The 24,476-nt window shown below is 41.3% G+C and overlaps 1 protein-coding gene and 4 non-coding genes across 8 annotated transcripts in view; all 5 read left to right on the top strand.

Moving 5' to 3' along the window:
• The first annotated feature begins 1,128 nt into the window (after positions 1-1,128).
• Positions 1,129-1,220, top strand: trnar-ucu. The gene is given in 2 exon segments: positions 1,129-1,165; positions 1,185-1,220. It is a non-coding gene; the product is annotated as a tRNA-Arg (tRNA).
• Positions 1,221-1,477: 257 nt separating this feature from the next.
• Positions 1,478-1,569, top strand: trnar-ucu. Its single transcript is given in 2 exon segments — positions 1,478-1,514; positions 1,534-1,569. It is a non-coding gene; the product is annotated as a tRNA-Arg (tRNA).
• Positions 1,570-1,826: 257 nt separating this feature from the next.
• On the top strand, positions 1,827-1,918 carry trnar-ucu. Its single transcript is given in 2 exon segments — positions 1,827-1,863; positions 1,883-1,918. It is a non-coding gene; the product is annotated as a tRNA-Arg (tRNA).
• Positions 1,919-4,671: 2,753 nt separating this feature from the next.
• trnar-ucu lies at positions 4,672-4,763 on the top strand. The gene is given in 2 exon segments: positions 4,672-4,708; positions 4,728-4,763. It is a non-coding gene; the product is annotated as a tRNA-Arg (tRNA).
• Positions 4,764-6,886: 2,123 nt separating this feature from the next.
• The window catches only part of si:ch211-137a8.2 (uncharacterized protein LOC777613 homolog), a 34,442-nt gene continuing 16,852 nt past the window's right edge, over positions 6,887-24,476 (top strand). For 3 of the 4 annotated variants that reach the window (XM_037774448.1, XM_037774447.1, XM_037774445.1), the window contains exon 1: positions 6,933-7,174. The gene's annotated coding sequence lies outside the window, so the exon portion shown is untranslated. The other variant, XM_037774446.1, reaches the window with a different exon arrangement.

Below are 24,476 nucleotides of genomic sequence, written 5' to 3'. Positions count from 1 at the left end.
ACAACATTTCACCCTGTTTTGTCATTTCTCTCTTCTTAGTGTGTCAGATAAAAGTGGCTAACACTCCCACGCGCTGCCATTAAAAAGGTCGGAACTGATGTAGCGGTAAAGGTCACACACACACACACGCGCACGCACACGCACACACACACACACACACACACACACACACACACACACACACGCAGCTTACACGCTGTGCAGCTGATGTACAAGTGTGCATTTAAACAAAAGAGTGAAGGGAGGAGAGATTGAGTTCAGTTATACAGGGTGTGTGTGTGTGTGTGTGTTAAAGAAAGACGTGGGTGTGGCGTAAATATGGTAACGCATACTGCAAGCCGATTGGTCCGTTTGGGGGTACATACGGCGCTCTGATTGGCTGGTTTGCGCCACAATAGGAGCTGAGATTGGCTGACAGGCGGACAATGGCCGTGTCATTGGTCAGTTCAGGGAACAAAAGGCTGTTTGGGCATCGAGGCGGAAAGGTGAGGAGGTCAGTGTGTGTGTGTGTGTGTGTGCGTGTGTGTGTGTGTGTGTGTGTGTGCAGTCCATTGTGTGGACGACAACATGTTTTCTGAAGCATGTTAGAAAAATATGATTCAGGTACGAAGTATATTGAAATAAAATAATTTGAAACTCATTTTTGTTGCGTAGAAAACAGAAATGTGTCACAACATGAAATAGAGATGGTTTTGCATTAAATTTACAGAAACAACTATTGAAATCAATAAGAACAAGATAATGTTAATTATTCAACCATAATTGTGTCCATGTTACCCATCGTTAATACTTTATAATGTAATTTAATTAACCTTATATTATCTCAGAAGACTTGAGAAGTTCTATCATGTATTCAAATCTTTGGTTGGAAGCTCGCAGGTTGTTGTTGTTTCTCGCAGCGACAAGGATTTAAAAACTAAATACTGTGACTTGTAAATGTTCATAAAACAATAAATGTGATGTTGGGTAAACACAATTGTCTGAAAAGCAATCAAGTTTTTCGGGATTTTGCACCTATACAAATCTGTTAACCTTGAAAGGTCGTCTGATGGGACTCGAACCCACTACCTCTGAATCACTTCTCCTGTGCTGGTCAGAAAATCGGCATGCCAGTAACATGGAAAGTGTGGCTCTGTGGCGCAATGGATAGCGCATTGGACTTCTAGTAAGACACAGGAGAAGTGATTCAAAGGTTGTGGGTTCGAGTCCCACCAGAGTCGACATTTATAGCCTTATAAAGGTGTTCAACTCCATAGCTCCGACATGTTACTACTGTGACGACTTGTAAATGTTCATAACAGAATAAATGTGATGTTGGGTAAACACAATTGTCTGAGAAGCAATCAAGATTTTCGGGATTTTGCACCTACCCAAATCTGTTAACTTTGAAAGGTCGTCTCTGGTGGGACTCGGACCCACAACCTTTGAATCACTAGTGCTTGTCAAAAAATCAGCATGCCAGTAACATGAAAAGTGTGGCTCTGTGGCGCAATGGATAGCGCATTGGACTTCTAGTAAGACACAGGAGAAGTGATTCAAAGGTTGTGGGTTCGAGTCCCACCAGAGTCAACATTTATAGCCTTATAAAGGTGTTCAACTCCATAGCTCCGACATGTTACTACTGTGACGACTTGTAAATGTTCATAACAGAATAAATGTGATGTTGGGTAAACACAATTGTCTGAGAAGCAATCAAGATTTTGGGGATTTTGCACCTACCCAAATCTGTTAACTTTGAAAGGTCGTCTCTGGTGGGACTCGGACCCACAACCTTTGAATCACTAGTGCTTGTCAAAAAATCAGCATGCCAGTAACATGAAAAGTGTGGCTCTGTGGCGCAATGGATAGCGCATTGGACTTCTAGTAAGACACAGGAGAAGTGATTCAAAGGTTGTGGGTTCGAATCCCACCAGAGTCGACATTTATAGCCTTATAAAGGTGTTCAACTCCATAGCTCCGACATGTTACTACTGTGACGACTTGTAAATGTTCATAACAGAATAAATGTGATGTTGGGTAAACACAATTGTCTGAAAAACAATCAAGTTTTTCGGGATTTTGCACCTACCCAAATCTGTTAACCTGGGACTCGAACCCACAACCTTTGAATCACTTCTCCTGTGCTTGTCTAAAAAACAGCATGCCAGTATCATGAAATGTGTGGTCCTTGGCGCAATGGACAGCGCATTGGACAACCTTTAAATCCCTTCTTCATAGCGTCATCACAGGAGTAACATGTGTCTACTATGGAGTTGAACACCTTTATAAAGCTATAAATGTCGACTCTGGTGGGACTTGAACCCACAACCTTTGAATCACTTCTCAAAAAACAGCATGCTAGTATCATGAACTGTGCGGCTCTTTGGCGCATTGGACTTCTAGTTGGACACAGGAAAAGGGATTCAAAGGTTGTCCAATGCGCTGTCCATTGCGCCACGGGCCACATATTTCATGGTACTGCCATGCTGTTTTTTAGAGAAGAACAGGTGAAGTGATTCATTGGTTGTGGCTTCGAGTCCCACCAGAGTCAACATTTATAGCTTTATAAAGGTGTTCAACTCCATAGTAGACACATGTTACTATTGTGACGACTTGCAAATGTTCATAAAACAATAAATGTGATGTTGGGTAAACAATCGTCTGAAAAGAGATCACGTTTTTGGGGATTTTGCACCAACCCAAATCTGTTAACCTTGAAAGGTCGCATCTGATGGGATTGAAACCCACAACCTTTGAATAACTTCTCCTGTGTTTGTAGTAGAAAATATGCATCTCATGACCGTCCTTATCCAGAACAAAACTGTTGTTCTTTAGCTCACTGAAGCCAAGAGATGCATCTGTCATCACACCGCCATCGGCTAATCCTCTTCAGCTCCACACAATCATCTCCTCGCTATCTGAGAACTGCTTCTATTTAGCTCCATAACTGCTTAAACTCAATCCACCGAATTAAGCTACTCTTCAGCTGCTGAGACCCAAGTGAGGCTAATCAACCGGCGAAAATACCACATGTGCCATCTTAGGAGGCCTGCAGCGTCGCGCCGTGGCAAACAAAACCCTGAAGGAAGGTAATGAGACCATCTAACTGTGGTTACCAAGTTCCAACTGAGGTGAATCAACAGGAATTTGTTCCTCCTGTACAACTGAACAAGCTGTTGGCAAAGTTTTAACAAACTTTCTTGTAGATGCAAAAGTAAACTTTCTAAAATTCACCAGTTCAAATGATTTGATGGGTGTGATCAAGACTTTGGTTTTAACCAAAACAATGTTGCAAAAACATGTTGTAAAATAGGTACTCTTGGCTATTTTCCATGTAAATTATGGTGCAAAACTAGCTGGTGTGACCGTAGTTTCAGTCATGATTTAGAGCTTGGTATTGATTGAAAACATATTATATTGCTGCCACTATCATACCTGAGGTTCTGTACCAATACTGGCATATTTTAGATACCTTACTTTGCAATGCATAGTGTCTAGATGCAAAGAAAAAATAAGGCAGAAATAAATATATAAATACATACATTTTAAAATAAATATAAAATAAATACAAAATAAATGCAAACATAAATACATAAATATATAAAAAAATAAATACATTTAAAAATGAATACAAATGAATACATAAATAATTAAAAGGGAAAATTAAACAGAAAAGCACATAAATAAAGAAAATAGTACAAAGATAAATAAATAAAGAAGCAAATTAAAACAGAAATATCGATTTATGTCACATTTTATTAATTAATTAAATAATTAATGGCTACATTTATTTTTAATATTATTTTTGCTATTTTTAATGACATTTTTATTTATTTATCGAGTCTTTTCTTTCTTTATTAATTTATTTTTGGCAGTTTCCGTCCTCCATAAACTCTATTAAATCATTATGTGTGATTTCATTGAATTCTTAATTTTTCACTGGTGGCTATAAAGTCTGACAAACAGAAACCGTTTGTGTGGAGGAAGTGATGAACTCAGCAGCCACCAACCTAAATCTAGCAGCTCCTTGTATTGGCTCGTGCTCGGGTGTTAAATTCCCTCTTTAGTCGTAGCCATAAATACGGCACATTGTCTTTGTGCCATTGTCTTGGCGCGGCGGCGTTCGTCGTGGCTGTAAATAGCCTCAGAACCTCACAGTCTTATGTAATTTTCCTGCTAAACCTCTTTTTGAAATACGGCGCTTACGTAACTGTCCTACAACAGCAGGCCTCATTTACATAATTGCATAGAGATAAAGTCACTGCACCAATCTACGGCAGAGTATGTGTGAACTCATTTACATATATGCAGATGAGCCACACGTGTACACACAGACACACACATATTAAAAAAAACAGGCATTGATTTGTTGTGTCTGTCGGTACTTTGAGTGTGTGTGTGCGTGTGTATGTGTGTGTGGAGTCAGTCATTACAAATATTGTGCACTAACATTATTTAAACCCAATAAACTAAATTAAAAATGTATATAAAGTTATTGGGGGTGACATGTTTCATCATGACACTTCTCTCACCAAAATGTACAAGCATTGACATGTCTGCATTACAAAGCTGAACACCCTGATATACCTATAAATGTCGACTCTGGTGGGACTTGAACCCACACCCTTTGAATCACCTCTCCTGTGCCCAACAAGCTGGCTAGTGTCTCAGGTGTTTGAGGGGGGGACAAGCGACTCTGTGGCACAATGGGCAGCGCATTGCACTTCTAGATAAAGACTGCAGAAGTGATTCAAAGGTTGTGGGTTCGAGTCCCACCAGAGTCAGTCTAATTTGTATGAAACTATGCAGAATCAAGGTTGTAATAAACCACAATTGATTTGTACCAGCTGAGACAAATAAACTGAACGTCATGTGTAAAATGTCTGGAAGTCAGTACGATGTACAGTAGCACATATTTGTGACGTATATTATATTGATTATATTGACATAGCTCCCACTGTTATTGTATGTCATTTATTTTAGTTTAAGTTGTGCAAAAACTTGTGAAATCAACGTCAGATAGCTTCATAACATATATATATATATATATATATATTTATATATATATAATTGACATACATAACAGTAGTTGTTTGTTAAGACTTGCAAATCAAACTCGGGAGTGTCGACACATTTCCTTTGAGTTTCTGTGGAGGAGAAAGACGCCCTTTTGTTTACATCTGGATCACTGATTGCACCTTTCCAGGACATACCTGTTACACAACGACACCACGGCAGCAGTGTGACAGCTGGAAGTACCACCTATTTTGTAAGAAGTACATCTGTTGAAACCACAACAAGTCTCTGCTAATAACTGTTTCAGTGTTATTGTTTCTATTTGCGCATAATAATACAAAAACACTTTAGCTGCTCCAGTTTCAAGGTGAACATTAGGAGAAGTCCTGCAGTTAAAAACATTGTTGTATATTTTAATGTTTATATTTTAATTTCATTGCTATTACACTAACAAAATAAACAAACAAATGAATAAATGAAAGTAGACTGTCATGTATGAAATTGAAACTGTAATGCTTTATCTGTAATTTCCTATTTATTCTATTGCAGTAATTAAATTTATTCTAGTGCAAGATGATATTGTAATTACTTATTATTTTAGTGTTGTCGGCTGTGGATGTTTGTTTGCTTTTGTTTTTATCTTTTAATCAGCAGCAGCGGCGCTCCTAGTTTTATTGTATTCTGCACAATGTCAATAAAGGCTTTCTGTTGTAATCATTTACCAGACATCTCCTGGAAACAAATATGTAATCCGTCGGGACAATAAAGACAAAGTTCTGAGTCAGTTGAGTTAGTTGTGTTGAGTTGAAACAGCCCTTGTTGAGCTTGAGATGAAACCTTAAGAAAATATATAGTTGAACTAACTGAATGAATGAAATATGACAAACAGGAACACTTTCTTTTAGAGAATTTAAGAGATGGGGGAACTTGAACTATTGACCTCTTCTGTTCCTGCACCTCAACTCTGGGATTTCTTATTGTAGTGCTGGCATCTTTTAAATGGCCTACCTTTAAAAAACATTTCATTGTGCAAGATGGTAAATAATATAATAATATCTGTTTTACTTGTTTATGTCAGTATTTGATTATTTTATTTTATTCTACTTATTATATTGTTTTGTAAAACACCTTGTGTCTTTTGTTTTTATTTATTTTTAAAGGTATAAATAAGGTTAATTATTATTATTATTACTATTTATTTTTTGTATTATTATGTATTATTTATTATCTATTATTATTGTCATTATTATTATTACTATTATTTGTATTATTATTATTATTTTGTATTATTTATTATTATTGTTATTGTCATTATTATTATTATTGTCATTATTATTATTACTATTATTTTGTATTATTATTATTATTATTATTTTGTATTATTTATTATTATTATAATGATGTATTATTATTATTATTATTATTATTATTATTATTATATATACATACAGTATACATACTTTATCATGATGTGTACTAAGTCTTCAACCCAAAAAAACAATCTTTATGAGATGTTTTATGTGTTTATGGTTTGATGACTAACATAAAGTAGGCCAGCAGGGCCGCGTCCCATTCCTAAATCTGCTCCACTTCTATGCGTCCTTCACTAGTGACCATGGATGTACAAACACAAACAGCGTTGAGTGTTCATAAATTAAAATAAAATATATAAGTAAGTGACAGAAAAGTTATTAAACCAGTTTATTCTGTCAGAGGAGGAGAACTAGGACACATCAGAGGAGGAGAACTAGGACACATCAGAGGAGGTGAACTAGGACACATCAGAGGAGGTGTTTGGTAAAAAAGAAATGGGACGCAGGTAAAAGGGCAGAGCTACTGGCACGTGATGAACGTGATGATCAGCTGCAGGTGTGTGTGTGTGTGTGTGCAGGTTCAGAGGGGGCGTGTCTTGGCTGGGCTACCTGCAGCAGGTAGGTTCAGGTTACCTGTCTGCTGCTCTGTAGTCGCTGGTTTCTGTCTCTCTGCTGCAGACTGAAGATGATTCACTACAGTTGAGTTTACTATTATTATTATCAGCTGATTATACAACCTGGACCCTCACCTGGACCCTCACCTGAACCCTCACCTGGACCACCGGAAGTGACTGTTTCACTAGTTTATTTCTAACAGAGTGTTGTTTTTCCTGGTTTCCTGGAATGAGCTCATCCTGCAGCAGCCGGTAAGTCATCACATCACACCGGCTGAGAGGTTGTTTCTGGTTTGTTGAGAGCTGTTTTTAGTTGTTGGAGCTGTTTCACCTGTAAACACCCACCCCCCACCCCCCCAAGTTTCAGATGTAACCTGAACAGAAACTCTAAGCACCTCAACATGTTGTTTCCAGGAAACATGTAGCTGATAATTTGACACTGTGAAGGGAAGGAGGTAATTCAAACTACTAGAACCAGTTCCTGCTCTCTACCTGGTGTTGGTGTGTCTGTCTGTGTGTGTCTGCGTGTGTGTGTGTGTGTGTGCGTGTGTGTGTGTGTGTGTGTGTGTGTGTGTGTGTGTGCCCTCAGGATAGGGGTTTAGAGATGTTTGCTGTGCATGTGTCCCCCTTGATGCCATGGTTACAGGGACAGGTAACCATGCTATGGTCTGCGGTCTTTAGGAAGGTTCCTAACCGAGTGAGAAGTATTTTATTATTGTCCTTTATTGAACCAGGTTAGTCCCATTGAGTTCAAAGATCTCTTTTACAAGGGACACCTAGCCAAGACAGTTCTAGTGAAAGGAACAGACAACACATCAATTAACAACATTAAAACTTGCTCATACAAAACACTGGACACACACAGACAACCTGGACTGCAGCGATTCCACCAGAGCTTTAAACTCATTCAGGCTGACTAAGTCTTGAAGTTGAAGATCAGATTGTACATTATTCACAGCAATAGGTGCCGAAGCTTTCTTTCCCAATTCAGTCCGTACTTTGGGAACAATTAATTGCAAAATGTCCATAGAATGAAAATTATGACTTCCAGTTTTCCTTTTTAAAAGAGAAGACAAGTAAGAAGGAACTACACCCAGAATGCAATATGCAGTATCTCCGTGGTAACCATGATGAGAGCTGTTTAAATCCTCTAAATGCTGAGGAAAGGAGCTTCCATGCTTCCTTTTACTATCTCCTTTAGCATAGGAAAGGAAAGGAGATCATAACATCTCACAATCCCTTGTAGCCGCAACTTTTAAAGCGACGCACCGTTCTACCGTTCCTGAAAACAAACGATATCTTGCATGTTATTTTCATACAGTCATATACTAGTGGGATTCATGTTGATAAATATGAGTGGACAGTTACAACCATTTAGTTTCACTTCAAGTAACAAATAAGTAAAAAACAAAACAAGAATAACAAATCAAATGAGCAGTAAACATAAAGCAAACAAAATATTTATCATATAAACTTTGTGTTAGCCTGTAGGTTATTTTTTTAAAATTTCAATTACAACCTTTGAAGTGATATTTTTCACCGGTTGTCCACGTTTAAGGTCAGATTATCATTTATTATATGTTGATGTAAAGTGTTCCAGCAGCAGAAGGACCTGCGGTATCTCTCTAAGACACTGCGGGTGAAGCAGCCTGTCACTGAAGGAGATGTCATGTTATGATTAGAGCATATTGTTTTATTCTTAATGCAGTACCTGTGAGGGTTTCTGGACGATATCGGTCATTGTGTTGTGTTGTTCATTGATTTTCCAATAATACATATATACATACATACATATTTGTCCACTCCCATGTTGATAAGAGTATTAAATACTTGACAAATCTCCCTTTAAGGTACATTTGTTTTTAAGGTTTAGGTATTTTGTCGTTGTAAACTGAATATTTTTTTTTTTTTTAAACGTTGGTTGGAGAAAACCAGACGTCTCGTCGGACTATAGGAAACTGTGATGGCTTTGTTAAGTTTCAGTGTGTTTCCTTTAGTTGTTATGTACCGTGTTGTTTCTCAGGTCTTAACACATCATTACATCGTTACAAACAAACACACGTTGTGGTCTGTAGTCGTCAGCAGCCGTCGGTCGGTACTGTAGGAATGTGTCTCTGTGGTGAGACGCGTCTCCGCCCAGAACAACCCTCAGACCTGTTTCTGGGCGTCTGACAGCAGACTGATCCGGATCATGATCCTGATCCTCCGCCGCACCTGAACTGAAGAAACAATTAAACATGTCTGCCTCCTGCCTCCAGGTCCAGGTCTGAGGTCTCTGGTGGATCCACGTTGATCCCTGTGAACGGGTTCAGGGCTTTGTCTTGACACCGGTGTTGCAACTCTTTCTGTTTACTCTGTTGATTTGATTAAGGATCCCCATTAGTTGGTTGCATAGCAACCACCTCATCTTCCCGGGGTCCACATTAAGCACATACAAACACGTTAAAATACAACTCAGTCTCACAGCAGTTTGTGAAATAGTCACACATTTTAATCTATTTGATTAGTGTACAGTGACACACATTTCCCCTTTTTTTTGGCGACGCTCAGCACGACTTCCAACAACGTATTTTTCGTGCATTTCCTACAAATGTCCAGCAACACGTGATGCACGTGTAGATTTCTGCTCCAGTTTTTTCAAAATAAAATTACTTAGTTAGATTTAGGAAAAGATCGACTTGGTTAGACTTACGCAATAAAACTACTTAGCTTTAGGAAAAGTAACTTTGGAAGTGCTGTTACTTAATTACGGAAGTTACGTGGCAAATAAATCAACTTTGACTTGTTGATCGAACGCCGGTCTCCTGGGTGATAATCCGGTGTTAGAGGAACTTCAGATACTGTCATTGACTACATTTACATGCACACTAATATTCATTCTAATTAGTCATCTAAACAGCATATTCTGTTTGGATATTCTGAATGGAGCATTTCCAGACTAAGCCATGTGTGATCTGCTGATATTATTCAGGTTTTAGGAGCGTTCTTTGGACACGTATACAGCTCATTCAGTCAGGGGGTTTACGGCAGCGTGCGACACACAGCCTCTTGCCTGTTTACGACCAGCAACTAGCCGACAGTCTGCAGAGATGCATGCCCAGATGAAAAAGAAGGAGAAACACACCGACTGTTAAACATCATGAAAGACTTGGAAATGGATATCAACAGGTTCCTGGATATGCACAAATATCACAACGCCGACTTTATCAAGAAGGAATGAAAGAGGGAGGCTGTGTTCACACGTTAATCAGAGTATGAACGGCTGCATGTAAACGGGAATATCAGAAGCTTATTAGCAGCTTAGTGGGAATACTGTCTTTACTGGCATGTGAACGTAGTCAGTGAGCTGAACGCGTTGGAGCCCTGACGGCGCCTGGTTGTCTGCGTTAATTTGATCGGTTGACGGTTTGGTAATATGCCCCACTTTAGCAGAATAATGAACTGGACTGTTAGGTCTTTACTTCACCTCCAGGCTCCGTCTTGTAGAAGAGCCGTGTGTCAGATGTCGTATTAATACCTCTTAATGTTTTCAGTTGATGTTTTGGTGTGTAACATAATCACATAATCAGTAAACCTGGAGCAGGTTAGTTCTCCTGGAGGTGCTCTGGTTGGTTTCTGTCTGTTAGAGGATCATTTATGGATGTAGTGGGCGTCATGTTTCATCCACTATAGCGACCCGGGTGTTATGAGTACAGGTCACGTCCTGTATGGACTCTATGATGTCACTGAGCTCAGGTGAACCAACCTGCAGCTTCTACTCTAGAACTGTGTCACATGTATCATATAACTGTCTTCAGTTTCACTACAGTGACCTGATCCGTGCTGAGAGGCCCAGTTCTGTTTGACCCCGTTCCCACCTGAAGCTAAACATCAGGATCACTGGAAATAAAGCTCTTATTGTTTTCCTTTGACTTCAGATTCGGACCAGAGCCTGACTTTTCTGCAGCACTACTAATTAATAGGGATGCACCGATTTATTGGCTGAACATCGGTATCGGCATGTCGGCAAATAAGATGACATTCACCGACGGCAGTGGCCGATGTTTATCTGTTGTTTTTACGCCGTGGGTCCGTTCAGCCCGAACAGCTGAGGCAGCGAGGCAGCGAGGCCGCTCTAGCAGAGCGTAGCTCTTCCTCCGCTCCCCAGCACCATTCTGCCGCCACTAGTCCGCTACTTTTGGTGTCATCCTGGACCCAACACTATCCTGGACCCAACACTATCATTCCAGTCTCATATCAGGTTCATCACCAAATCCGCCTTCTTCCACCTCAAAAACATCTCACGTCTCCGGCAATCACTCTCTGACTCTGTGGCAGAAACCCTCATCCACGCTTTCGTCACCTCCCGTTTGGACTACTGCAATGGAGTTCTGTCCGGGGTTCCCAGCAAAGCCCTGGACAGGCTCCAGTATGTGCAAAACTCGGCTGCCAGGGTTCTCACCCGCACCAAGCCCTGGCAGCACATCACCCCCACTCTCATCCACCTCCACTGGCTCCCGGTCAAGTCCCGCATCACCTACAAAATCCTCCTCCTCACCTACAAATCCCTCAATGCCCTGGCTCCTCAGTATTTATCTAACCTCCTCCACCCCTACACACAGCCCCGGAACCTTAGATCCTCAGGCACGGGTCAGCTCTCCATCCCTCACACAAGAATGCAAACTTTTGGGGACAGAGCCTTCAGTGTGACAGCCCCCATACTTTGGAACTCTCTCCCCATAGAGCTCCGCAACGCACCATCTCTGGACACCTTCAAAAGACTCCTCAAAACCCACCTCTTCACCAAGGCCTATGGCCCCTAGCTTCTGTTACATTTGTTGTGTTTATTTATGTCTTTGTTAAGCGTCCTTGGGTTTCATGAAAGGCGCTATATAAATCCAAGCTATTATTATTATTATTATTATTACTTTTGTACGTCTGGTGGACGTGCAACTCAGGTTGACATCAATAGTTGAACGTTAAAAAGACGTTTAAAAAAGACGTCGCAAAAACTCTCATTCTAGCTCCTCAGTGGACGTCTTCGGACGTCGACAGACACGTTAAATTGATGTCTTTTGGACGCGTCTTCGCTCAGTGAGTCTCTCAGACGAATTATAAAAAAATTAAAATGCCAAATACACTGAGACAGCCGTTAATATCTGGACGAAATGCTCAAGTAAAGTCTGTGTGAGAAACACGGCTCATGTTTCTGATCCTTTACTAAACACATATTTTTGTTGGGCTGTAAGTGCTGAAACATTCTTCTTATTGAGTAGGTAGATGGGTGAGTGATCGGTATCGGCCCAGAATCGGTGCTTCCCCACTGATTAACCTGCAGGTTATTTTTTTTTAAAGTTTCAGAAAATCGTACAAAATGTCCGTCACAAGTTCCAAAAACTGGCGGTGTTGTGATGATTTGACTTGTGTTGTCGGTCCGACTGTCTAAAACTTAAAGAGATTCAGTTTAATGTCATTTAACACATAGAAAAGCAGCATTTCTTTTACATTTCTGAAGCTGGAAACAGACAATGTTACGGTCAAAGATTAAACGATGAATCAAGTAATGGTTTCAGCTCTAGTGTTCAAACACTTCTGGATCCTGAAAAGAGGATTTTGTGTTGGTGAGAAACGTGAAATATAAATGTTTTCATGCAGATTGGAAGATGATACTTGCGTGAGTCGATGCTGACTGTATTAATGAATCCTGCTTGAAAACAAGTAGTGAAGAGCAGAGTTTAGTGAGGGAGAAGAGGGAGAGATGAAGAGCTGATTGTGCAGCAGAGAGGAGAAGAGAAGATGAAGAGCAGAGAGGATGCAGAGCAGGTTCACAGTTGATCCGAGCGTTTTGAAAGGAGTTAATGTGTTTTATTAGTGTTGCTGAGGCTGCTGGGCTTCATTCTGACTCACATTACCTTCATTATGTCCCGCTGCCCCCCCCACCACGGTCTGCACTGACTCTCTGCTAGCTAACATCTGCAGGCTAATGTCCCCTCTGACGGCCATAACAACACATAATGTTATTACACCGTTAAATAGCCTGTTTCCTTCAGCTTTATGGGGCTGCTACCTGCAGCACATCAGCACACAAGCACTCTGACTTATCCTGCTGCCACTGCAGGGCCAAACAGAGCCCAACAGGGCCAAACAGCCCAACAGGGCCAAACAGAGCCAAACAGAGCCCAACAGGGCCAAACAGCCCAACAGGGCCAAACAGGGCCAAACAGGGCCCAACAGGGCCCAACAGGGCCAAACAGAGCCCAACAGAGCCCAACAGAGCCCAACAGGGCCAAACAGAGCCCAACAGGGCCAAATGGGGCCAAACGGGGCCAAACGGGGCCAAAGAAGGCCGAGCAGGGACAATTTGGGTTCCTCTAAACTGACAGGTAGATGGCACAATGTATTTTTCTTGCACGAAGGCTGGAATTGTGGAAAACTTGTCAGGGCATCGTGGAGGAGGTCGTCGTGCCAACCCGGTCTCACGGGAAGGCGTATAAATACTACGACATTAAACGTTAGGTCCAGACAAGAAAACCACTTAGTTAGGGTAAGGGGAAATGTCATGGTTGGGCTTAAAAAAAGTATGTAAACTAAATAAAATATGTACGGAAACAACTACGTGAAACACATCACAAACATAACTAAAAAAATGTGACAATCGTCACTAACAAAACGCCGGTCTCAAACACAGGCCTCCTGGTGAAATGTCCAGCCCGTCCACCATCAGTGGTCTTTCTCTCTCTTTATTCTACGTCACTAACTCTTATGGTACGTGTCAACAGCCTCCATGCTTTCCACGCTTCCCATTCATTGTCTATGCAAGTAGCTGCGCAATGCGTTCTGGTAGCGTGGCGTCGCGATTCGAGAGACTAGGCGTCACGACGCCCGCTCCTCATTTGCATAAAGTTGAAAGGCGTCCGACGCGACTCGCTGCCTCTCGAAACTCCCGATAATCTTTTAAACTAAACATTGTTGATCCAAAATAAAGACAGATTCATCAACATGGATTATTTCTCGCCTCAAATGTTTTCAGAAACACATCTCAGTAAACTATTTACGTGAAATAAGAGAAGAAAGTTTCCAAACGAGCCTCCATACTGGTTCCGGTTTGAAAGCTGGGAGCAGCAGCCAACGGCGGGAAAGGGTTCGTCCAATCAGGAGCCGAGTGCCTTGTTTCTAGGGACAGCACACCAAGCGTCCAACGCTGGGAAGTGTCGCGTCCCCTCGCGATAAAAAACGCCCCTGTGGACACTTACCATTACCGTAGCATTTATAGGTGTATGTGTTTACATCGCAGTCAGTACAGGATACATGGCGTACAAATGACACGCGGAAATCAAGAAAGGCGTACTTATTGCACGCTGAACGCCTTGCTCATTAACGGGCTGTGCAGACGAGCTCATCAAGCGAGCTGAGTGGTGGATCCAGTTCCTGTCAGGAGGTGGGTTTGTAAACGGGGTAAATATCGGAACAACCGCTGCTGGATGACTCTGCGTCACAGTCTGTATCAGGACTCCTGCTGTGTGTTTGTTGGCCTGAACATGACAAAACAAGACTGGCCTGCTTCGTCAAAGAGCCAAAGAGGGCTAAACAAACCTTAGAAAGTTAACCTGCTTTTCCCTGAAGGGTCAAATAGAGATGTGTCAAAGAAGCCAAAGACGGTTAGTTTAGTCTAGTTCTTATTCCTAAGAGGAGCCAAACAAGGCTATCCTGTTCTTCTGAGGCCGACCTGGTCTCACTTCCAGGGCGTCAAATATCAGCGCTTGGTCAGCGCCTCTCCGTGTCTCATACCGACACACAAGGCACACTTCAGCGCCGGTATGAGATGCACCGGGTTTTCGACTAACTCCCCCATCGGCGTCATTATTAGACGCTCAGCAACTGACGTAGTATTAAGAGCGAGAAGTCCTCTAAGAGTGGGAGGGAGGGTCAAACAAAAACAGGTTGAGTTGAATTATTTAAGTTACGTTACAAGCGTACTTATTTTAACCCGACCCATGATCTTTTTTCTAACGCTAACCAAGTAGTATTGTTTCCTAAACCTTCTGCGTCAAGATACGATACAAAAGGCGGCTTCTACCCAAGCTGCAAGATATGAAGAGTAGGGATGAGATCACGTTGCAAGGCCGGCCTGGTTCCTACTATAAACGCGGTCAAACTGGGTTCATCAGCAGTTATCCTGGTTTCCACTGAACTGAATCAAATGAGGCCCAGTCTGGTTTCTATTGTTAAATGGCACCAAATGGGTCCATCTAACCAAACCAGTCCAAACAGGACCTCCTCTGGCTCGGTCGCTGTTTGGTCTAAACTAAGTTTAGAGGTTTGAGTTTCCTGCTTCAGCTCCAGCAGAGCACATTTTCCTCCTGGTTGTTTGTTTTAGATAAAACAAAACTGATTAAAGTCGTATTTCTCTTTAGTGAAACATGATTTTTCTTTACTGCTTTTACCTATAACCTCCATGTTGATCTGTTCCTGAGTGAATCCAGTCAGTAATATCTCATATTTGTCCTGAGGATGGTGCTAGAGGAAGGTCAAGGGGTCATTAAATGTCATGAAATCCAACTACTGTCAGCGTCAGAGGTTCTGCAGCTAACATGGTGATAAAAACAATAGTTTCACGTGTCTTTAAAGACATTAACGTAGTTTTATTTTATTTTACTGAAACCGAGCAGAGCCTGAATCTCCTTATCACAGTCAGAAATATGTCGTCACACTCTCCTCCACTCGGTGATCCTCTCTGCTGCTTATCCCCCTAAAAACTCCTCCACTTCCTCCTTTCAGTGCGTTTAATTCACCGCGCTGTGCCGCCTCCTGACGCCACTTCCAGCTTAGTTAGTTTAACATTCAAATCTGCAGAGAAACGTCGACGTATTTGGGTCATGAGATTAAGATCTGGTGAGTAAAAAAGGCTCCTCTGACACCTTTAGAAGTTTCAAAGTCCCGTTCAGCCGGAAACCAAATTTGACTTAATCACTGAGCTCCGAATTCTAACGTCACATCTGTCTGATTCACTTTCATAAATCACAACTGCTTTTTATGCTCTCGTGCTGTTTGAAGAATCATCATTTGAACGTTTTATAGTCTGTGGTTGTTATTTTAAGGTCACGGCTCCTCAGAGTGTCTTTACAATGAAACAGCAGGGTTCACAATGACAAATAAATCCAGTGAGTTAACAGCTCATTAGCCCGGACTAAGGACTTCCCTGGGCCAGATATAATTACTGTGATTTATGAAGTGATGGAGAGTGTTTGTTCCTTCACAGTTGCTCTACGTGCTCCATTAAAGGTGCTATACGTTTAGCTTTCTGAAATCAACACATCATTGCCTCATTAATTTTAAAAAATGTGACCATAATAATGACTGTAAGGAGATAAGACGATCGGCCTCATTTGCCTCTGCACTGTCAGCACGTTCGCACGAAAAGCCGCATAAATGCCACGATGATGTGAAAGGCGTTTAGCCTGCAATTCTTGATTTCCGCGTGTCTTTCGTACGCCGTGTATCCTTTACTGACTGCAATGTAAACGCATCCACGTATAAATACTACGGTAAGAGTTAGTGACGTAGAATAAAAAGAGAGAGAAAGATCACTGATGGTGGATGGGTCCAACAAACACAGGGCTTTTAACCAGGAGACCGGTGTTGACCGATGTTTTTTTTATAAGTTGCGTTGTTACGTTTTTAGTGAAATTGGAGACGTGTTTTCTGTAGTCGTGTTATATTGTTTCCGTACATATTTTACTTAGTTTACGTACTTATTTTAAGCCCAACTACGACGTTTTCCCTTACCCTAACTAAGTGGTTTTCTTGCCTGAACCTGACTGTAGACGTTAACGTGGTGTACTCGTGACACGCCGAATGTCTGTGTAATGTCGTGGATTTTTATACGCCTTGCCGTGAGACCGAGTCGGTGCCCTTTATGGAGGCTACAGTACGTCTTCATCTGACTTTTCATGTTTATGTCTGAATTTGAGCTTAAAGTACCTGAATGTAAATGTTTTTTTCAAATAATGATTATGTTGCGAAACCTTCTTCTTCTTCTTCTTCTTCTTCTTCTTCTTCTTCTTCTTCTTCTTCTTCTTCTTCTTCTTCTTCTTATTCTTCTTCTTCTATAATTATAATTATGATTATTATTATATATAATTATATAATTATATATAATTATTATGTAATTATTATATATTATTTAATATATATATATATATTTAACAGCTGTTTACTACTGACCATGGCCTGGCTCAGATTAAACCCTTTAATGTAAAACATGAACAAATACATACAGAGAATGAATGACATAGAACTTTCTTTTATTATTCAGTTTGTCAGTTAAGATAAATAAATGAAGTTAGGAATAAATAACTATTTTGTATTCTCCTAAAGTAGCCTGGGTGCTAATTAGTCCTACAGCATCTGTACAAACTACCTGCAGTCAGTTCTTCTTCGCTGCTCTAAAACCTACCTCCAGGGCGACAGCACGGTGAAGACTACTGTTTTGGAGTGGAGAAGAAGAACTGATTTCTGAGTTGGAGGTTAATAAATGATGGTATTGGATCGGTGCGTATAGACTGACGTACTCACCGAAACCACAGCCCATGTTTTGTGCAGTATGGGATGCATTTCCGATACTGGTATGGGTATCGGAACAACTCTATACCACTCCACATGAAATACTAAAATAGCTCTTCTCAACCATTTAGTTCCAGGAACTATGGAGCCACGAGAACTGAACTTTCCTTTTGTACATTCTTGTTTGTATTCTTTCTTTTATTACGGCTGAAAGTACTGCACCTGGAACAGGGACGGAACTTTTCTCTGGTTCCTCTGGTGGAAGTGTAACGTGACGAGAGAGACGGACTAACACATTGTTGGTTTTAGTCTTTTCATGAGTTTTGTTGACAACGAGAAGAATATAGAATATCACTAATAGGTATAATACATATGAGTATTGTGTCTCCCCCTGTGGCTCTCTGACTCTATTTTCTACCTGTCACTTATTTTAAGGATGTTTCCTAAACATATACACCCTCCAGATATTCTCACCGTCTCCTTTTCCATCTTCTCATTTTCCTCCATCTTCTCTACGTAATTAGAGAGTCGAGGTTGGGTTTCTGTCAGACCCTCCACCCCTTCCTCTCTCTCTCTCTCTCTCTCTCGGTCTGTCTGTCCGTCTCTGAGGAGGACAGAAAGCCTGTTTGTTCCCTGCCTGCCTCCTTTTGTCCAGATGAGACAATAGACTGACTCTGGGGACAGAAAGGAGGAGAAGGAGGAGGACGAGGAGGAGGGAAGAGGGAGCAAACATGTGTTAGAAGGGACAAGGACAAAGAGGTGAGATTAGGAAAAATATGAAAATTCAAGTTATTTCTTGAAAACACAAGGATACGTACATTTAACATTACATTACATTACTGGTATTGGTATCGGTGCATCCCTAGAAAATCTAATCATATATAATCATGAACCAGGAAGTATAAAGAGTGGTGAACGCCATGTAGGGAGGAGGTCGGGGTGGGTCAGAAAACAGCCCAGGAGACCGCTATTGGTGCCCCGTGTGAAACCAGAAGTCAACGTTGATTTATTTAGTAACTTCCGTACTAACGCCACTTTCTGTGTTATTTTGAATTTAGTACTTTTATTGCCTCAACTTAAGGAAGTTGTTTCCTGTGAAGACGGAAGTTTATTTTGAAAAGACTGTATGCATGTAACTACTAGAAATTGACGCGTGTTGCTGGACATTTGTAGGAAACTGAATGAAAAAGGAGGATTAACTTTTTCGTAAAATATCATACGAACCGTTGTGTGAGAGTACGTTGTATGAGAGTACGTTGTATGAGAGTACGTTGTATGAGAATACGTTGTATGAGAGTACGTTGTATGAGAGTACGTTGTATGAGAGTACGTTGTATGAGAGTACGTTGTATGAGAATACGTTGTGCTCGTTGTCTGCTGGATGTGTAAATTGGCAGCTGTTTGCTAAGACGTTAGATCAGCGTCATAAGGTGATGATATGTGTATGTTCTTACAGCATGTTGAGCTTCCCTTAAGTGTCCCAAAACATCAATTCATTCTCTGAATAGTTTCAGGTTTCCAGCTGTCCACAGAGACACTTGTTCTCCTGTATTCATCCCTGTGTATTCCAAACTCAGAGTGGCTGAGAGGATGAGATGATAAACAGCGTTCGTACAACACAAATGGTGTTTAATGTGGTGACACAGCGGCCATGTAAGCTCAGGTTAGTTTGTGTGTGTGTGTGTGTGTGTGTGTGTTCAAAGCTGAGCAGCAGAGGGGATGATTAACTTTGTCTCAGGACGCAGACGTTATTTTAATCAGTCTTGGTTCTAATAGTCTCTTAACTTCCTCTCACCTTCATCACCTCTTCGGCTGAATATCACTTTCCCTCTACGGCGGCGGCGCTCTAATAGGAGCCATTCATCTCTTTTTCCTCGCCGCTGAGGCTTTAGGGAGTGATGCATTTCACTGCTCCCTTCCAGCATTTTCCAAACTGCACCCGCTGACCTGCAGTCATTTTTTTCTCTCTATACGCGCATAATATGCTTGATGTCAGTTTGATTGTGTTTTTCTAAACGATAAGGTCACGACCAAATTAAAGTGCCGCCTTGTTTGCCAGTTCTACATCCAGCACTATGTACAGCAACGCCATGACAACATTCACTTTAATGCTGCTTTCATCCTGCAGCTTTAGGTGGGGATGGATGGATGGATGGATGGATGGATGGATGATGGATGGTTGGATGATGGATGGTTGGATGGATGGATGGATGGATGGATGATGGATGGATTGTTGGATGGATGGATGGATGAATGGATGGATGGATGGATGGATGGATGATGGTTGGATGGATGATGGATGGATGGATGGATGGATGGATTGTTGGATGGATGGATGGATGGATGATGGATGGATGGATGGATGGATGGATGGATGGTTGGATGGATGATGGATGGATTGTTGGATGATGGTTGGATGGATGATGGCTGGATGGATGATGGATGGATGGATGGATGGATGTATGATGGCTGGATGGATGATGGATGGGATGATGGATGGATGGATGATGGATGGATGGATGATGGATGGATGGATGGTTGGATGGATGGTTGGACGGATGGATGGTTGGATGGATGATGGATTGATGGATGGATGGTTGGATGGATGGATTGTTGGATGGATGATGGATGATGGATGGATGGTTGGATGGATGGATGGATGGATGATGGATGATGGATGGATGGATGGTTGGAGTACTTTATTAATCCCAGCGGGGAGCAAAAAAGACAAAAATAAAGAGCAAAACCATTTAAAGCTGCAAGCAGTGATGAACGGGCCTTCGTACCTTCCTGCACGTTTGGGGTAATGGCAGGATGCTGATTGACGCAGCCATACATTTCAGTGACTATCGGACACGGCACGCACGAGTTAGACGTTATTTCCCGTGTGTAATGCATGCCCCAGGAACTGACTTATTATACATTTTGTACCACTTCCTGTGTCCACCATGTGGTGCTAGAGAACTCAATAAACACGCATTATGTTGCTGTATATCAAGTGTAGACAACACAATGTAAATTCCATGTAAATCGGATGATGTTTGTCACATAATGCTGACTTCCTGTTGCCAGTAGGTGGCACAGTTACTATAACTTAATATTGCCATTTAGATGTCCTCAGGCCTGGACTGTTATGAAGTAAGTCAAGTTTGGGGCAGATTGGACCAAGTACAGTCGAGCTACAACAGTTTGTCGTTTAATGGCAAATCATGTACATTTTCCGCCATGCCACGTCAACGCCGTTTCATGAAAGCTCTTTTAACAACTTTTCATCCCAAAGGTCTTCAGATTGTAATGACCAAATCTGAAGTTGATCGTGTTAAATCTCTACGTGGAGTTTGTTAAAGTACAGAGCCTGGAAACGGCCAAAACTACACACAAAAAAATCACACAAAATTCAAAATGGCCGACTCCGTGTTGGGTTTAGAACATGGCCCCAAGAGACTTTATTTTAAGTCTACCTGTGATACATGTGCTTAACAAATGTGGTACCTCTAGGTGAAACGTACCGTGAGGGCTGCTTCGTCAAAATGTTCTAAGGGGTGCTAACCTTGCCACACCCAAACACAAGAACCATCGCAATGACAATGACATTTCACGAAAAATAAAAAGGTTAGCCGTCTGGCATCATGAAGGTCTTCCCATTTTCTAGACCATATTTGAGGTGGATCTGGTTAACCTGCTAAGAGTAGTACGCCAAAATATCGTGACTCTAACTTCCTGTCTTATGACTGTGATTCAAAATTGTCCTGTAGATGTCTTCAGGCCATGATGCTCATCAAACGTGTGAAATTTGGAAAGGATCCAACAAGCATTCGGGGCAAGTTTGACCAAGTACAGTCAACACCGATTCATGGAAGCTCAAATTTTTAATACCTTTACGTCGCAAAGGTCGTTAGATTGTACCGACCAAATCTGAAGTCAATCCTGTTAAATCTCTAGGAGGAGTTCGTTAAAGTGCAGAGCCTGGAAATAGCCAAAAATACACAAAAAAAAATTACACAAAATTCCAAATGACCGACTTCCTGTTGGGTTTAGAGCATGGCCCCGAGAGACCAGGAGAAAGGAAATAATCAGCGAATAAGTTCTTCATGAAAACGAGCTGAGACTGTTTGGCTGCGCCGTAAACAGACAGACGCTGTTTGCTGTGGTATTAAATCACACCTGCTGTTACCGACAATCCACCTGGATCAAAATCTTGAGGATTATAACTGTACGTCAGAGTCTGCTCATCATATTCATGTTAGATGCTCTCCATTCATAGAGGATGAAGTCTCAGGACTCAGTGGGAATATCATCACGTCCTTTCACCTCCAGAGCTGAACGTCGTCCGGTTTACGCTGCAGACCTGACAGCACAAATCCACCTCTGACCGACGCGCCAATAAAGCTGTTTAAAGTTATTTCACTGCTACTTTTCGGCTTCCTGACATTATTTAAATGAGTCTTCAGAGTCTTTCCCTCTCACCTCAATCTCCTCCTCCAGCTCCGTATCACCGTCGGCTCGAACAAAAGCCATTTTCTTAATCTTAATAACATGAATTCACCTCCTCTCCTGCTACACGGTGTACAGCGGAGGAGGTGATCTCCTCATCATCTCATCAGGGAGGATGAGCTGCTCTGTCTGGATGCTTCTGCTTTAATGCAGACACAACAGCAACATGCACCACAAAAAAACAATATTATGTAATCTAGAGATATCTTCTGGTATCATACAGAAACATCTGCCAACAGGGTAAGAACAAAATACTTTGAACGTAGCATTAGTATACAGTATGACCTTTAAAAAGTCGTAATGTAAGCAGTGACTTCAGACATTAAAGATAAAGGTTTGACTCATAATTCATTCAATTAAAGCAGAAGTACAGAAGAGGATCTGATAGTTACCCTGAAACAAGTTTAATAATCTGATGCAAATTATACTTTTTATCTTCGATAAGAAAAAAATAAGACTTACATTATGTTTTATTGCATTTCCTTGATTGTACTTCCTGTTAAAACAGGATTTTGAGGCAGTGGAATAACCTGTTAACCCTGTTATACTTTTATGTTTCAGACTAAAGAAGGAATAAAAAACACGTTAAAAATCAATCATCAGGCCGACATAAATTGAAGATGAAGTTAGACCGTGATGAACATGCTCATGTCATGGATTATGAAACTTCTTATCGCTTAAAATTGAATTAAAAAAAGTTTCTGAAGGAATGTTTTGTAGTTTGTTTTGAAGTTCTGGCGATTTAGTAAATGGTAATGGCAATTTGGTATTGAATACTAGATTTCTGGCACTGTGACATCACTAGTTTAGGTCCTGTTGTCAGTCAGATGTTTGGCTGTTGAGGAGAAACAAGATAAGAAGAACGAGTGATGTTACGGTGTTGAGACTCGGCCGGCTGTTTGTCCCACCAGACAGTTTGTTTGAGGCGTCAAAGTCACAGAAGTCAATGATCTGACAGACACACACACACACACACACACACACACACACGTCAATCATTACGGCCAATCAGACTTCACTGCCAGCTTGTTTGTCCAATACCATCACAGGATTTATTTATTCTTGTCTGTCTCGCTCAGCTGGTGATGTCTGTGACATCATCAGTGATGTCACTAACTCATTGTCTGTCTGTCTGTCTGAGTGAGTGACGTGTTGTTGATTGAAGGATTACTGAGAGACTGAGTGTTGTCGCTGTAACAGGAGGCTGTTTTGCATTCTTGAACGTCCTTTAAGATTCAGTGTAATTCTCTAATATTTGACTGTTTGAATAGTTGTAATCCTGCATTAGTTCAGCTGATGCAAATTTATCTCTCTCTCTGTGTGTTAGTGATCTCAGTCTCTGCGTCATATTCAAATGTTGCCTCCACGGAAAACTACCAGACAAAAACCTCAAAGAATGTATGTTGATAAGAAGTGAAAGTCAATAGTTGGTTCCGTTGCAACGTCAGCGTCCAGCAGAGCATGAATTTATCACGTTTAAAAGACATTTAAAGCTGCAACAATTAGTCAATTAATTGATTGACAGAAAATTAATCCTATTAGTATAGTAAATTAAATATTTTAGGGCTGCAACTAACGATTATTTTCATTCTCGATTAATTAATTAGCTGTTGAAATGTCAGAAAATGTCGATCAGTGTTTCAAAGCCCAAGACGACGTCCTCAAATGTCTCAAAGATATTCAGTTTACTGTCACAGAGATGAAAGAAACCAGAAAATGTTCACATTTAAGAAGCTGGAATCAAAGAATTTAGATTTTTTTTTCATAAAAAATGACTCAAACTGATTAATTGATTATCAAAATAGTTGCCGATTAATTTAATAGTTGATTAATCGTTGCAGCTCTAAAATATTTTAGTTGTTTTGAACTGTATTCAGAGGCATTGTTCACCGTTGTCTTGGTACCAGTATCGGAAATGTAAGTACTTGTACTCGGTCTGAAAAAAGTGGTATCAGTGCATCCCTAAAGCTTTGTGACAGTTTATTGATTCGATCATTAAATCAATACATCAATAATGAAAGTGATCGCTGTAATGGTGATAAAACTGAAGACACAGTGATGCAGACAGACAGAGAGGAGGATCTATGTGGTCTCTCAGTGGTGCAGGGCTGAAGCCTTGGCCTCGTAACTCTGATATCACGCACGCACGCACGCACGCACGCACACACACACACACACACACACACACACACACGCACACACACACACACACACACACACGCACACGCACACGCACACACACGGTCCTGCAGGTGGGAGTCTGGAGGATGAGGCCTTGGCCTGATCAGCCTCCTGTGGGGCCGGAGGAAGCGCTTGATTTATGAGTCTGGAAGTTCTCAGGTGTTCACACACACACACACACACACACACACGCATACACACGCTCACACACACACACACACACACACACACACACACGCACACACACACACACAGGTGCTCTGGATGAGGTGTGTTTTTGAGCTGAGAAAGGGAGAAGGAAGGAAGGAAGGAAGGAAATGAAGGAGGGAGCAGAAGA

The sequence above is a fragment of the Sebastes umbrosus genome, chromosome 7 (assembly GCF_015220745.1).
Source record: "Sebastes umbrosus isolate fSebUmb1 chromosome 7, fSebUmb1.pri, whole genome shotgun sequence".
NCBI lineage: Eukaryota > Metazoa > Chordata > Actinopteri > Perciformes > Sebastidae > Sebastes > Sebastes umbrosus.
This window is presented reverse-complemented; position numbering and strand designations above follow the sequence as displayed.